Below are 15,365 nucleotides of genomic sequence, written 5' to 3'. Positions count from 1 at the left end.
TCATCTGCGAACACTTGGAAGGTGGTAAGGTGATAGGGAACAGCCAGCATGGATTTGTGAAGAACAAATCGTGTCAAACCAATCTGATAGCTTTCTTTGATAGGATAACGAGCCTTGTGGATAAGGGTGAAGCGGTGGATGTGGTATACCTAGACTTTAGTAAGGCATTTGATACGGTCTCGCATGATATTCTTATCGATAAACTAGGCAAATACAATTTAGATGGGGCTACTATAAGGTGGGTGCATAACTGGCTGGATAACCGTACTCAGAGAGTTGTTATTAATGGTTCCCAATCCTGCTGGAAAGGCGTAACGAGTGGGGTACCGCAGGGGTCTGTTTTGGGACCGGCTCTGTTCAATATCTTCATCAACGACTTAGATATTGGCATAGAAAGTACGCTTATTAAGTTTGCGGATGATACCAAACTGGGAGGGATTGCAACTACTTTGGAGGACAGGGTCATAATTCAAAATGATCTGGACAAATTGGAGAAATGGTCTGAGTTAAACAGGATGAAGTTTAACAAAGACAAATGCAAAGTGCTCCACTTAGGAAGAAAAAATCAATTTCACACATACAGAATGGGAAAAGACTGTCTAGGTAGGAGTATGTCAGAAAGGGATCTAGGGGTTATAGTGGACCACAAGCTAAATATGAGTCAACAGTGTGATGCTGTTGCAAAAAAAGCAAACATGATTCTGGGATGTATTAACAGGTGTGTTGTGAGCAAGACACGAGAAGTCATTCTTCCGCTCTACTCTGCTCTGGTTAGGCCTCAGCTGGAGTATTGTGTCCAGTTCTGGGCGCCGCATTTTAAAAAAGATGTGGAGAAATTGGAAAGGGTCCAAAGAAGAGCAACAAGAATGATTAAAGGTCTTGAGAACATGACCTATGAAGGAAGGCTGAAAGAATTGGGTTTGTTTAGTTTGGAAAAGAGAAGACTGAGAGGGGACATGATAGTAGTTTACAGGTATCTAAAAGGGTGTCATAAGGAGGAGGGAGAGAACTTGTTCACCTTAGCCTCTAAGGATAGAACCAGAAACAATGGGTTTAAACTGCAGCAAGGGAGGTCTAGGTTGGACATTAGGAAAAAGTTCCTAACTGTCAGGGTGGTTAAACACTGGAACAAATTGCCTAGGGAGGTTGTGGAATCTCCGTCTCTGGAGATATTTAAGAGTAGGTTAGATAATGTCTATCAGGGATGGTCTAGACAGTATTTGGTCCTGCCATGCGGGCAGGGGACTGGACTCGATGACCTCTCGAGGTCCCTTCCAGTCCTATAATCTATGAATCTATGAATCTCAGACAAATGTACAACGGCGACTGGAAAAAGAGGTAGGAAAGATGAGGCCGGATGTTTCGGGCACTCATGTGTGGAACTGAACTGATTATGGTCATTATAAGGTGGGGCATTGGGTGTACATGTAATACACACATACCACCATTAGCAATGGGCATTGCAGGGGAAGAGCCTGATGTTGGAATATGTCATAGTGAGTGATGGGCTTTCTTGCCTGTTTAACGCGCTCCTGCAGCTAGAGAATTGGAAAAAGGGAAGGGAGGTGGTGATCAGTAGAGCTGTTTTTTTCTTTCTGAATACACCATATTGGACAAACTGACTGGCTGGATGATGTGTTTTCCTGTTGGACAACCTCTGTTCCTGAACTTAGAAGGGGAGAAAGGGCTAGAGATGGGGACAAATTGAAGCAGACACTCCCCCCCCAGCCTCCCATCATGCTGTATGGATTCCCTGTCCTGGTGGTCCTGTTTCCTGCGTTAAAAGCCTGGAAAAATAAAGGGGGCGGAAGCTGGGGAAAGTGGTCAGATAGACCAACGGGTCTGGGGAAACTTTCAGTGGCAGAGGCTTTCAGCCGCTGTTGCTGCTGCTTCTCCTCACTCACGTGCATCTCAGTGTCTTTGGTGCACGTCACATCTGACGTCTGGGCCCTTCACCCTCAGTGCTGCCACCACTCCGCTGCTGGCCAAGTCTAGAGCCAGGAGAGAGGGAGTGTGAGAGAGACACGAGAGAGGGAGAGAGAGCGCGAGCAGGACGCACACGCATACACACACACACGCGCGCGCGCGGGATCCCCCCAGAATCCAGGCCCCACTGTGAGGGAGCAGAGGAGGAAGGGAAAGGGAGGCACGTTGCTGATTGGTTAACCTGCTCCTCGTTTTTGCACAGGCAGCAGCAGCGTGCATGTTGCACAGCTGTGGGTCCCTGTGTGTGTGTGTCTGTGTGTGTCTGTGTGTCTACAGGTAGCAGCAGCAGCAGCAGCATCGGGAGAGAGAAAGCAACTCAACTGCAGCAGCTGCACTGGCTCGGATTTGGGAGGCGATTGCTCACTTTGCTGACGGATATATAGCTAGGAAAGATTTATCCAACCATCCCGTTTGTGCTCTTTTCACGCATTTCTCCAGTGTGGCGTTTTGGCTTCTAAATCTCCCTGGGAATTTTGTATTTTGCATCAGTTTTTTTGCATTCCTGCTAGGAAATCCGTGGATACGTCTTGCTTGCCAAGTTTGTAGTGACACCTCTCTGATTCCCCCTCCCCCCCTTTTTGGATATATTACAGTACCCGTTTGTATGTAGACATATATATGATTTTGCCTCTTTCAAGAAAATGGGAATTCTTTGGGGAGCGAATGGATACCGAAGAGGACAGTCATAACATTCTTCTTTTGAGCCTATAAAAGAGGCGCATGAAGAAATTGCTTAAATTCAGCTTCACATTGAGTACGTCTAAGTACTTATGGTTGCAGATCAGGTGCAAACGAGCAGTAGTGATAAGGTAAGGGTGAGCTATTTGAGGCCACAGCATTTGCTATGGGTTACCAATAACTTCTTTTTCAGAGCAGCTGGGCTGATCTCTTTGCTTTTTCTGTGCAATCCCCTCGTCCTTTTGAGTTTTTATAATGCATATGGTTGCTTTCTTCCGTGAATATTGATATTCGCAGCTACTTGCATCGCTATATCTAAGAGTTTGTTGGTTGTGCACATGTTTGGAATATATTTGGTAACTGTTTTAAAACACCCACCTTCTGTTTTAAAATAAATCTCCTGATAGCACTTTCTGGAGCAGGGCAGTATTTCTGAAAAGCCCTGTGGAAAATTGCCCACAAAAGCCTTTATTTGCATTTAAAAAGGAAAGATAAGTAGTTAAAATTCCCCAGGGGAGAACTCGACAGTGGAACAAAAAAAAAGAAAAAGAAAAATGCAGGTTCTCCCTCCACTAAAAGCAAATTAATTGAACTGGGAGGTTCATTTTAGCAAGAGTTACCAAGAGGAGACTGCATCGCGGATGTTAGGGTTCAGATGGGAGGATAAGGGGAATCTTTCTGCGGTGTGTGCTCAATCTCCATGAGTAACCAACACGTTTCCTGCTCCAGCCCAGACTCTGGTATGTCATTTCAGTCTGAGGGACTTTCTTTTACCAGTGTCAATCCGCCCTGCTGCCCGCTGCCTTGGCGATTTGGGAATTCTTGGCTTCCCCTCCGGTGGCTCCCTAAATCTCATCTCCTCTAAATCCCCCTTCCTCCGTTGTTTGTTCATCGCTGAGATTTCTGCGGCTCCCCCTCTTTCTCTCGTATGATCGCTTGACCCCTGAATGTCCAGTGGCTGCTGAGTGCGTCTGTGCATGTGTGTACAGGGGAGAGCTAGCCGAGGTGTGTGTGTGTGTGTGTGTGCGGGCGAGGAGGGATTCATCAAGAGAGTCAGGAAAAGCCTCGGTGGGCGAGAGACCGACGCAAGGCGAGTGCTGGGGCCGCCGCAGCCTCAGTGCGGCGCGCTCGCTAGTGAGTTGCAGCTTTGCAGCGCGGAGAAGGAGCCGGAGACAGAGCCAATGGGCAGCGGAGATAAAGGAGGGCCAGGAAAGGCCGTACTCGGGAGGGGGGATACCCACAGGGAGGAGGCGAGGGAAGAGATCTGGCCACAAAGGGAAGGCGAGATCGCTCCAGCTCCAGCACACACGCGGAGAAACCGCATTCTGCCCCTGCCTAGTCTCCACGCTCTCCTGTTGGGTAGCCCCGTCCCTCCCCCCTTTACACTAATCCGGCATGCACCCCCCCCCCCCTAAAGTTTCTGCATTTCCTTTTGAAGCCCCTGTAAGGACAAGAGTCCCCCCCCCTCCCCCAGCCCTCCCGGCTCGGGTAGTTCTCAGGCACGCTGCATTATTAGGCAGTTACCTTCCTTCTCCCCCAGGAATGTAATCCAAACATGTAAAATGTTCTGTACGGGCTCAGCAGCATGTGTGGTGGGAGTGATGGAAAAGCACCTGCCTTGCATGTTAAATGAAATTGGGTTGTGACTTTGCACCGACTGGACATTCATTCTGGACAGAGCTGTGCTATCAGGGCATCATTATACCTGGGGATGGGGTGGGACTCAGAATACTGGCCCGCTCTTCATTCTCAAACACTAGAGATTTCTCTCGGTCTCGATCAACTTGTTCTAATTATTTTTGTTTCTCCAGGTCCTATTTAATGATACACATGGCCCTTGAGGAGTAAGAATTTCAGTTAGCAGCCAACTGTAGAAATATTCGGCTTTTTATGGGATTTAATGTTTTTGTACTTTTAAAACAAAGAAATATATGAATGCTAACAATACAGCAGTCTATAAATAATCTAAATAAATTGTGTTCTAGTAAGGGTAACTTTAGCCTTTTGCAGCATCCCCTGAATAACTAATTACACTCAACAATTACTAAAAGGTTCTTGGTAATAAAGGTGTCCTTAACAAAAGGTGGATGTTTCTTTCTGTGGGTCTCACATTGTACGGAGTTCAGTGAATAGATCTTGATTTTAGACAACCATTGTAATCTAGCAACAGGCCAGCCTACAGAGAAGAGTTTATTTGGAAATAAGGGTAATGCCTGACCATACCTTTTCAGCGTTGTAATATTTACATTGTCCTTGGCATAGACAGGAGCTGAAGTCCACCTAACAGCCTGTTTCAGTGACTTACATTGAAAGAAGAAGGTAATCATCACTTAGGCCTTCTGATTACATGTTTTGATTAAAAGAAGTAGTAAATGTTTTTTGTAAGCTTGCTGATTCTGTCGTTAGCTTTTCCAATCCTCTTAAATATAAGCAGGCGCTGTGGTGTTCAGTCTTCCAGCAGAATATATTAATGCTCCTGCAGTGCTGAGGGGAAAGCTCCTTTTTCATGTTATCCCTTTCCCTTGACTTTATTTTCACCTTTTTCTTTATTCATTGATTGGGGTTTTTTTTATCCATCATTTGCATTTAGGATGTATCCAAAATTGAAATAAAAAATTAAAGCCACTCTTTTGACGGTTGGGAACTCACTATTGTAGAAGAATGAAGCCTGGCTGTTTTAAAAGATTGCTCAAGCACAAGACTTGAATTTACCTACGTTTCCCTTCAGTTCTCTTTAGTAATCTTTAAAACAATCTGTAGCTGGTGGTAGAGACAACACTTGTAAATAAGGCAACTTTGATTATTTATTTTAAGTATATCTTACACAGTGTTCAATTGGAATTCCATTTCATGTTATTGACAAATCATTGTGGAAAAACACGATTCCAAAAGTAGGTTCAATTCATCATATGGTTCTCTGGGCTACTATTGAACGTAATATAATTAGTCAAAGAAACGGATTTTTTAATCAAAACATTACCTTGTATTTTTTCTGTAAAATGTGTATGTGCAGATTCTGATAACATTGTCTTCAATGGGACTTCTGGCAGAGTAAAGGTGCTTCTAAGGAAGAATAAGGATTTCAGAATCCATTTCATGATTTATATGGTGGCAACCTTTTTTTGGCTTACCACATTTTCTCTGACACTTCTTGGATCAAAGTTTTAGAACTTGTATTAACCTGAATGCTCTCAGAAACATTGGGCCCAAACCTATTGTCCTTACTTAGGACTGGAAGGGACCAAAGAGTTTTTTTCAAAATGAGTTACTATGCAACCCATTGAACTCCAAAAAAAGCTAGCCACCCTCTTTTAACCTCACTGGTTTAAAAAACAACAACAACAACAAAACCTCACCCCTATCCTGCAGTGAGGGCAGGTTTATTTTTAATTCTACTCTTTTAATTTCCTTCTTTTTAACTTCAGTAATATTTAGCAATATTAACTGGTTACTTGTAATGGGCATATCCATCTGAGCTTCACATTGTTAAGCTTGCTGTGGAGTTCTTTGTTCTACATTTGCCTGTGATTTAATTATGGAATCATGAAGTCAGTGTTTGCAGAACTTTGTTGATCATTTTAACTTGAACATTCCTTGAACATTCAGACAATCACTCTATCTGCTGCAACAAGACTAGATTTCAGTGGTACATATGCTGTGATGATAACCATTCCTAAAGTGAAAGTCAGTTCCAGGCAACTGCTCAAGTTCATAGGTCAACATAGTACTTCATTACTGGATAGAGAACATTGCTGATCTAGTGCATGCTAAATTAAATCTCTAGGCATAATTTCTGGTAGAGGTAAAATATAGTTTCCCGTTTTGTTCTTGTTGTTAAGTTAGCACTGGGAACATCTTTTAGAGGAAGAACAATATTACAGGGACCTGATATGAGTAACATCACAGGATGGAGTTATTTATACCCTGCAGTGTGAGTTCTGGGCCCCAGGTTTTTCATTATCAAATACATTGATTTGTTGTACCTATGTTCAAATGGTTACTAATAATACTTTGCACTTACATAATACCTTTTATCTGAAAATCTCCAAGTGCTTTACAGTTGTGGGTAAGTATCAGTATCCCCACTTTTGTTGATGGGAAAATAGGCCCCCCCAAAAGTAAGTGATTTATGGAAGGTCAGACAGCAATTCAGTGGCAACTGTAAATAGAACTCAAGTTTCTTGACTTCTGGTTCCATGCACAACCCACTAGGTGGAAGTTAAACATTTGGAAAAATTGCAAATATTGCAATATATAGGACAGATCTGGAGAAGGAAAGCAGTGAATGATACAGGACAATGAAATGGTACCTTCTCCAAAATAGACTTATTTGAAAGAAACATGGAGATGGGAAACATGGAGCCAGAACACCCCCCCTTGCAGACATCTTGCAAAACTCCCACTAAGGTTACAAGATCCCAAATTGGCCTCACCATTCCATCAATAGGCCAGGGAAGTGCAAGGGGCGGATAAACCTGGTTTGAGCAAGAGATAGTGCGTGATATGGAAGCCATAGATAATGTGGCCTCCACCATATGGGACAACAGAAACCTTTCAGACATTCATATTCCCCCACCTATCTGGGTAATACTGATGGTTTGCATACTATACTGGCAGTGGTATCCCCATTGCGGTGGGGCAGTTCCAACTCTGCATATGGGGTCTTTATGCCATTGTGGTGTTATGAGTGAATACTAATCTGGCAGCACTAATCTTACTTTTTGCTGTGGAATTTTATTCTTTGCCCTAGCTCATCCTCTAGTGGCTTGTCTGCACAGAGGATAACAGCCTATTGCTGCTGCCAGCTAATGGAATTACTCCTTTTAACTCATGTATTACAGGTCTGGGCTTTGCAAGCTGAAAGTCCGGGGTTCAGACTCTGCCGATGGCCCATGGTGGGGTCCTTACCGTAGTTTGCTGTATGACTAAACAAGCTGGCCTACCAGTGTCTTCCATAACATACGCCACAGAGGGCCAAAATGCTGACATTCATTCTAAGAAGGGCAATTTAAGTGGGGTCATACATTTTGTCAAACAACAGATTTAGGATTTTGTAAGTGCTGATGAAGGGAATAAGATTCTGCTTTTGATTATAAAATAGCTTGGAAGTAGGGAGAGACCAAATTGTTTTAAGACTGTCCATGTTCCCTGAGGACAATTATGCCCAAAATCATATTGTGCAACCCCCTGAGAAATGGCGACACCCGAGCATGATGTACACATGCACACACTGAAGACCCTTTGTAAAAATTGAGGAAAAAATGAAGAGAAATGGTTTTATTTCTTCTTCAAGTATGTTTCCACCTTAAAATGTAGTTCCAAAATGAAAGCCTCGGAGTATGTCCTCACCCGAAAAAACAAGCAAACAAAGGAAGGGAGGAATTACGTGGTTGGTGTGTATGCTGGCAGAGGAGTCAGAGGTCTTGTCCCTATGGAGTAGAGACCTTTCCTGAACAGATAATGGGACTGCTATCAGAGAACCCATGGAGGGTAGGCAAGCTCATGCATCTGCAGGTGGGAGGAAGGAGACAGAGCTAGGGGAAGGAAGGTGGTGGAGAGCATGAAGAGTCAAGCAGGGAAGATGAAAGTAGAAAGAAGGGAGAACAGGAAACAGGGAGGAAGCTGGAAAGAAGATACCTGACTGGAGAGAAGATTACATAGCCAGCATTTAGTGGTGATCAGATTGCTACTAATTGAATATAATAGCTACTAATTGAATATAATTAGAAAATTCTTCCTGGTCAATATCCATTATTTGTTGGAGGCACACTGATATTTGTGAAGTGGCTTGAAACAAAACTAATTCCAACTCAAATGTAAAACCTGAGTCAACATTGTATTACACTGTTTTATGTCCTGTGGCTTCATTGATTTTTAGCATAAAGCAGGAGTGAAGCTATGGAGAATCAGGACCATAGCTGCTAAATATCTTCACTACTGTTGGCCAGTGAGAACACGAGGTTTCCCAGTGCCGTTTTATAATATACAGTATTGAACTAGTCAGAACTAGTTAGACGTGTTAGACAGTTTCTCATATCTATAAACTCATTATATGAAAAAGGGATAAATAGCAGGAATACCAATAGTAGCACCTATGTTTACACAGTGTAAGAAAAATTAAGCCATCTGAAGGATGCTTTTTAGAGGGTTTTTATATTTTCATAATGGAACTGCCATTATTTTTAACTTAAAATAACTGAATACTCTTAAATACCAGCAATTTTTATTTAGTTAGGGTCTGATCCTCTTCCCATTGAAGTCAATGGGAGTCTTTGTGTTGAATTCTGTGGGAGCTGGAACAGGTCCTTATTAGGTTACAAGTTAAATGTATGTTGCCTCCTCCTCCCCAACCCACATGGTGGAAGCATGGTCACAGGATGAGAGGAAAAGAGTCAAACTACCCACAGCACTGCCTGGTTATCCAATGGAACTACTATATCATTTTGCAGGGACCTATATAGGCGTGCAGCAGTTCTCCAAAAAGGGCCATATTTTTGGAGTTTAATGTACCCACTTTACACATACCCCATCATATACCATTGAAAGCTTATTTTATGTCTGTTAGATGAGGTATGATGTGGAGCTGTCAAATGGTACCATAAGCCTGTAGGTAAGGTGAAACAATGGTATCCAAAATAAAAGTGTCATTTTTTTGCACAGTTCCAGGAACACTACAACGTGACTATGACTACCCGTGTTACCGTTTATATTAATTTCAACACCTTAATGTGGTGTTTATTGGTCAAACAAGAACAATGTTGCTACAAACAACAATGTAGTAAAAGATTTGTATTGGTTTTGCATGGGCAAGCTTTCCTCCCCCCAGAAATGAAGCTTTTTAGCACTGGCAAAAATGGTGACTATGAACATTTTGCAATATACCAACATGAAATGTTTTCATATTTCATTGTTAATTGTTAAAGTATCTCACAAGTGATTTTTATATTTTCAGTTGAAATTTACTGACCAGAGTGCACACATAGTGAAGGTTGTGCACCAGTAACAGTAGATGGCATGCCCACGGTTTGTACTGCATAGTGGGAAGATATAAATGTATGTGAATTCCTATTGTAATGCTTCTCCATTGTAATGCTTCTCCATATAAGCTTTTGTATATACAAGGTAGCATTTAGAAGGTTTTAATTTGTAATTGCCTATGCATGTCTATGCAGCCTTTGAAATATTCTAGAAGCTAGCTTTTCAATTCAGTGACACTTATGCACAGGTCAGTATGTGTTAGAGATGATAATACACATATTCCTATTATGAATATGCAAAAGCTGTCAGAGAAAGAAGTGGCCTAACAAGAAGTAGTGATGAAGACAAAGTCCACATACAAGTCCTTGCCTCTGCATTAAAGAGGGATGAAGAGCATGTTCTAGCTCTTATCAGCCATGTCATCAACAATATGAAAAACCCATTTGATCCAGAATTACAGCCAAAGATGCTTAACAACATATCTACTGGACTTTATGTAACATCAGATGTACAATAGTCTCGGATGAAAATAGCAGATGTTGGTGAAAAACAAATGGTGAGATTTGTGAGAGGTTCACTTGATTCTGATGGGACACGTAGCTTCTCCAGGCCAGTTAAGAAATCTGGCATCAAAATATTTGCTGAGCAAATTAAGTCTGGCAAGAGAGGGACAGTCACAGCAGCTATCAGTTCAGAAATTGTTTCCCACAGAGCCCTGCCCTTAGCAAGATGCAGAGATGATGTTTCAATGGCAACTGTTCCTAGTCACCCATTAGGATCTGTGCCTATGGCCCTCTTCCATGCTGATGAAACAAGGAGAAGAGCAGACAAGGCTTAATTAGGGCATCAGCTGGAAGCTGAAGCTGAAAGAATCCATGAGCTAAAAGCATTCAACAAAGAAACCACAGGGAACGCCAGAGATGCCATGGCTGCCATACAAATGATGGCTAGACACAAATTCCACACATTTGTTGAATTGGCTGCTGTGTACTTGAGGCAGGTCCTACAAGGATTTGACAAAATTAATTCTGTAATCAAAGACCTTGACAGATATCACAACAGTAACTGTGGAAAAATGCAGAAAGACAGTGCAGGGCAAGATCTAAGGTTGAATGCAAGAAATACCAGGTAGTTGATGGATGACCCCTGCCTCCATGGAAAAAGTTTCTAAACATGGCATCCAAGAAACAGTCACTTGTAAAATTCCTCTGTGAATATATGATTCAGATTGCACCTGGGCGCATGGGAGCACACCCAACACAAACACTCCTTCTTGCTGGAGACTTTTCCAGTGGTGCAAAGTTCATCACCAGTAGAGGTGTGAAGAAGCCCAAGACTTCTGCAACACTCAAGAGGAAGTGGACAGAAGGCCGCTTCTGCATGCTGCATATGCCATTGTGGCTTTTGTGGCTTTTGGTGTCAAAGGACCCATAGTAATTAGGTTACCTAATACAAATGTTTTGATCCTTGCTGTTCACTAATTTCCAAAAATGGAACACATAGATTACATGTGGATTGAAACAGGCAGCACCCCCAGCACAACTGACAAGCATCACTTCAGACCTGGGCATACCATTTGTGACACATTCACTCCTGACATCTGCAACATACATCCTGCTGCACACACATTAACAGAATGTGACGGTGCCATCCCCATTTCATAGTTGGGGGCAGGAAATCTGTGTTTATTGTTGTCAAAACTTCTTAGGGTATGCACAGTGTACCTTAGATGGCACGTGACCAGGATTCATCACCAAATTTTGGTCTGCTGGTTGTATCATTGGCTTCCCCGGCCCTGGCTGAGTACTGATGGGGAATACAACAGTGAATGCTGATCCATGCCCCCCATTGTCAAAACAAACAGAGCTAAAATTTTTATTAAAGCTAATGTTAAAAAAATTATATAGTACACAGGTTAAGAAAAGAGTGTCTGTGCATCTAGATATAGCTTAGATTATAGACAAATACGAAGTTTGTTTTAAAAGTCATAAGATACATATAGTGCATAATCAGCAATAACCCAAATTTAGGTGAATACATTTAACAATACAGTTTAGATATTAGCATCCAAGTATTTGGGTACATCACTCATGAAAAGTTATACGGAGAGTTGGTTGTGGAAAGCAAATACAGCAATGAGTGAAGATTGTCCCTCAGTAATTGAGTATTTAGGGTAGATTGTCCATTTAGAAAATACAATCCATAAAGGAAGTATTTCAGTTACTTTCCTGATGTCTCATTGGAACTCCAGCTCATCCCTCCTGGTATTGCCGATGTCTGTAGATGTCCTTTGACCACCTGATGGTGTCCGACACCATGAGTTGTCGCATCAGCCGAGCATAGTGCTGACCGATTCTGCATTCTCTCAACATTCGCTCATTACTGGTGTCCCATGCACCTAGAGCTCCGACCATCAGCATGTGTGTCTGAACCTCGTAACCCCAGCTCTCAAGGTTTCAGCTAGAGGGGCGTATTTCTCCACTTTTCGAGCTTGGGCACCGTGGAAGGTGGGGGGCTTGTTCTTGAAGGGCACTGTGACGTTCACCATCAAGATCTTGCCAAATTGGGAGAGACAGACAAGCCTCAATCTCTGCAGCAAGGAAGTTGGCACACAATGCTGTATGACCAGAGCAAGAAAGAAAAGGAAACCTACAAAGATCTGAATTGCTTGCACCTCTGTCTTGTCATCAAAAAGGACAAGTCACTGGCCAAACTCCGATCGCGTGAGGACAGTTTTGGAGAGTATGGCAAAAGAGCATCTTGGCAAACAAAGATTTGGATGCCTTTGTACATAGGTGAACCAGATATAGGATCACCATTGCAACATGGGTGGTAAAATATACATGGTGAACTAATGGTGAATAAGATGATGATGATGATATTGCCTAGAAGTGTCATCAGTGATACCTGCACTCATTTATTGTTAGATTTTTGTTTTACCCTTTAGATTGCTGTTGTGATGCTTTGAGGTCACAAAGAAATCCAATGTTATGTCTTGAAATAATAGATAGAGACACTAAACTAACAGAAATGAATGCAGATATTTCAAAGTGGTCATTTTAATGTGTTGAGGGTGTCATTGTTTATTCCTGTTTCTATGGTAATGGCACCACTTGACAGCTCCACGTTGTACCTCATCCTAAAGTAGACATAATAAGTGTTCAAATGAAGTATGATGCGTGTGTGTGCATGATCTGTTTCTTAATATTTCATATTGTTAATTACCAAAACTCAGTAAAGGTAAAGTTAAGAGAAACAAAAGCAAGTGTATGCTAAATCTTAAAGGCCCTGCATGAGCTGGCGGTATTTTATTTTGACTATTTCTTTCTCTTCTTTTTGTTCAGCATTCCTACTGCAGAATTAACTTATCTTTTATTTTAGTAAAGCCTCACCTCCAGCTGATATATTTAATTTTTATATTCCATTAAGAAAAAAATCTGAACTAGGAAAAAAAACCCCGAATGCCTCCAATTAAGCATGTTTATTAGAAAACTAAAGTTAAAAGTGGCTGAACAGCAGATGAAAGCCGTAGCCAGCTGGCAATTTTATTGTTAAAATGGCAGTACAGTGAAAATTGAAGTTTCTCAGTTATGGAAGAAAAGCTATTCACTGGACTTATTATTATTTACTATTTGTAGTCCAGAGCACTCAGAGGCCTCAGTCTGAATCAGCACCTCATTGTGTGAGGTGCTGTACGAACCCACAATAAAAGACAATCTGTACCCTGAGGCGCTTTCATTCTAAGGACCTGTTCCTGCAGTGAGCTCTGGGGCAAGCGGACTCTGCACTGACACGGAGATCATTGCAGGCTCATGGCCTAAATAAATAAGGTAAAGGGGGGAGAAATAGGCTGCAAACATACTAGTAGAGTGATCAAGACAATGGGTGGCAAATCTCCTTGGCATGCAAAGGAATCTGAGCATGTGGGGGCAATTTTTTTGAATCACGCAATCAGAGACGCCCTGGACAACCTAATAGCTTTGATATACTCCTCTGTAAATGTATATTCTATACCAGTGGGTCTCAAACTAGGGCTGCCGCTTGCTCAGGGAAAGCCCCTGGTGGGCCAGGCCGGTTTGTTTACCTGCTGCGTCCACAGGTTCAGCCGATCGCGGCTCCCACTGGCTACGGTTCGCCATTCCAGGCCAATGGGGGCTGCAGGAAGGGTAGCCAGCACGTCCCTCGGCCTGCGTCACTTCCTGCAGCCCCCATTGGCCTGGAGCAGCGAACCGCAGTCAGTGGGAGCTGCGATCGGCCAAACCGGCGGATGCGGCAGGTAAACAAACCAGCCCAACCCGCCAGGGGCTTTCCCTGAACAAGCGGTGGCCCTAGTTTGAGAACCACTGTTATATTATATGATACTGTACTGTATCAAATATTATATACACAGTGGGCCTGATTCTGATATCAGTTACACCAGTGTAAATAAGGAGTAACTTCAGTTAAGTCAATGGAGTTAAACTGGTGTTAATACAGTTTGTGGGATTAGAACGAGAGCCGTTCTTTTTAGAGTGCAACTTTGTTATATATATGTACCTGTAATCTGATATGAAAACACGTATATCTAACTCTAACTTTCTGTGTTTCAGTTGTTTGATTCTTCAGACACAGCAAGCTGAATATAAAAAATTACAGTAACGTCTAAGTGCAACCTGCCTTGAGCAACCATTCAAGAGACAAGTGATATTTAGTTGCCAAGTAAAGGTGGTTTTTAATTACAGATTGAACAAATTGTACGGGAAACCTTAGTTTAAAGTGGTTGTTTAAGACAAGAGACTGCCGACTGAATGGGGGCCTTTACTGCAACTAACACTTAAGTAAGGAGTGGTTTCCAGAAGAGTCAAAAGCAGTTGATTTCATTGTTCTTGGCTCACACCTACTCTGCTTTAGTCTTGCGACTCTTATGCTTTTGTATGTATGATTATTAGGAGAGAAAAAACACTCTATCCTTCAAGTTTTATTGTTTTCGAGTATAGATAAGTTCAACAACATTATTGTAAATTTCATGTCATTCTTTTTATTTTCCCCACAAGTTTTATGTGACACTTCCATAAAAATAATGGCAGTCTTATCTGGATTCTACTTGTAAACAGTGGAGAAAATTCTACAAAGAATCCTGCAATCCTCTCAGTATTGTATAAACTACCATGAATTTCCTGTGAGGGTTGAGTGCTTTATAAAAGAGGCTGATTGAACCAAAAGCTCCTGGTTCCATATTACTTTCCCCTCTCTCCCCGCCCCCCCCCAAAAATCTTTTAAGATGAAGTTCAGGTCTGGATCCAAACTTTGTGGCTTGAGTTCACCTTCACTCGTTGGTAGATGACATTCTTTTCACACCCTAAAATATTGTGTAAAATGAAGGATAAAAATATTACCAGAAAGAGACACAGTCTCCAGAACTGAGAGTCAGGAACTCTTTCAATCCTTTCAATTATTGCTTTTGCCTCAAGTCGTCTGAGCGGCACAGTTCCTTCTTTGTTTCCTTCCTGCTACAGGGTGATGTAACTTCTTGCAAGCTTATACCAATATCAAATTATAACAAACCCACATTGACTCAGGTGGACTGGTTGGCACTGACTTGGGTAGGCAGAGAAAAGCTTGGCCCATTCCCTGTCCTTTCCCCACCCATTCCTCATCCACCTGCTCTGGGTAGGGGAGTAACAAGTGCATTGCACCTGCGTCCTCCTGTATGCCTGTCCCCAAGGTCTTAACCTGACATGGGC

The 15,365-nt window shown here is 42.3% G+C and overlaps 1 protein-coding gene across 3 annotated transcripts in view; it reads left to right on the top strand.

Annotated features, from left to right (window-relative positions):
• Positions 1-1,993: 1,993 nt before the first annotated feature.
• NLGN1 (neuroligin 1) overlaps positions 1,994-15,365 on the top strand; it is a 596,375-nt gene continuing 583,003 nt past the window's right edge. The window contains exon 1 of one of the 3 annotated variants that reach the window (XM_005309651.5): positions 1,994-2,795. The gene's annotated coding sequence lies outside the window, so the exon portion shown is untranslated. The remainder of the gene's footprint in view (positions 2,796-15,365) is intronic. The other 2 variants (XM_065557743.1, XM_065557746.1) reach the window with 2 other exon arrangements.

Source organism: Chrysemys picta, chromosome 9 (assembly GCF_011386835.1).
Source record: "Chrysemys picta bellii isolate R12L10 chromosome 9, ASM1138683v2, whole genome shotgun sequence".
NCBI lineage: Eukaryota > Metazoa > Chordata > Testudines > Emydidae > Chrysemys > Chrysemys picta.
The sequence above is the reverse complement of the archived record's forward strand: the minus strand, read 5'-3'. Positions and strand labels throughout refer to the sequence as shown.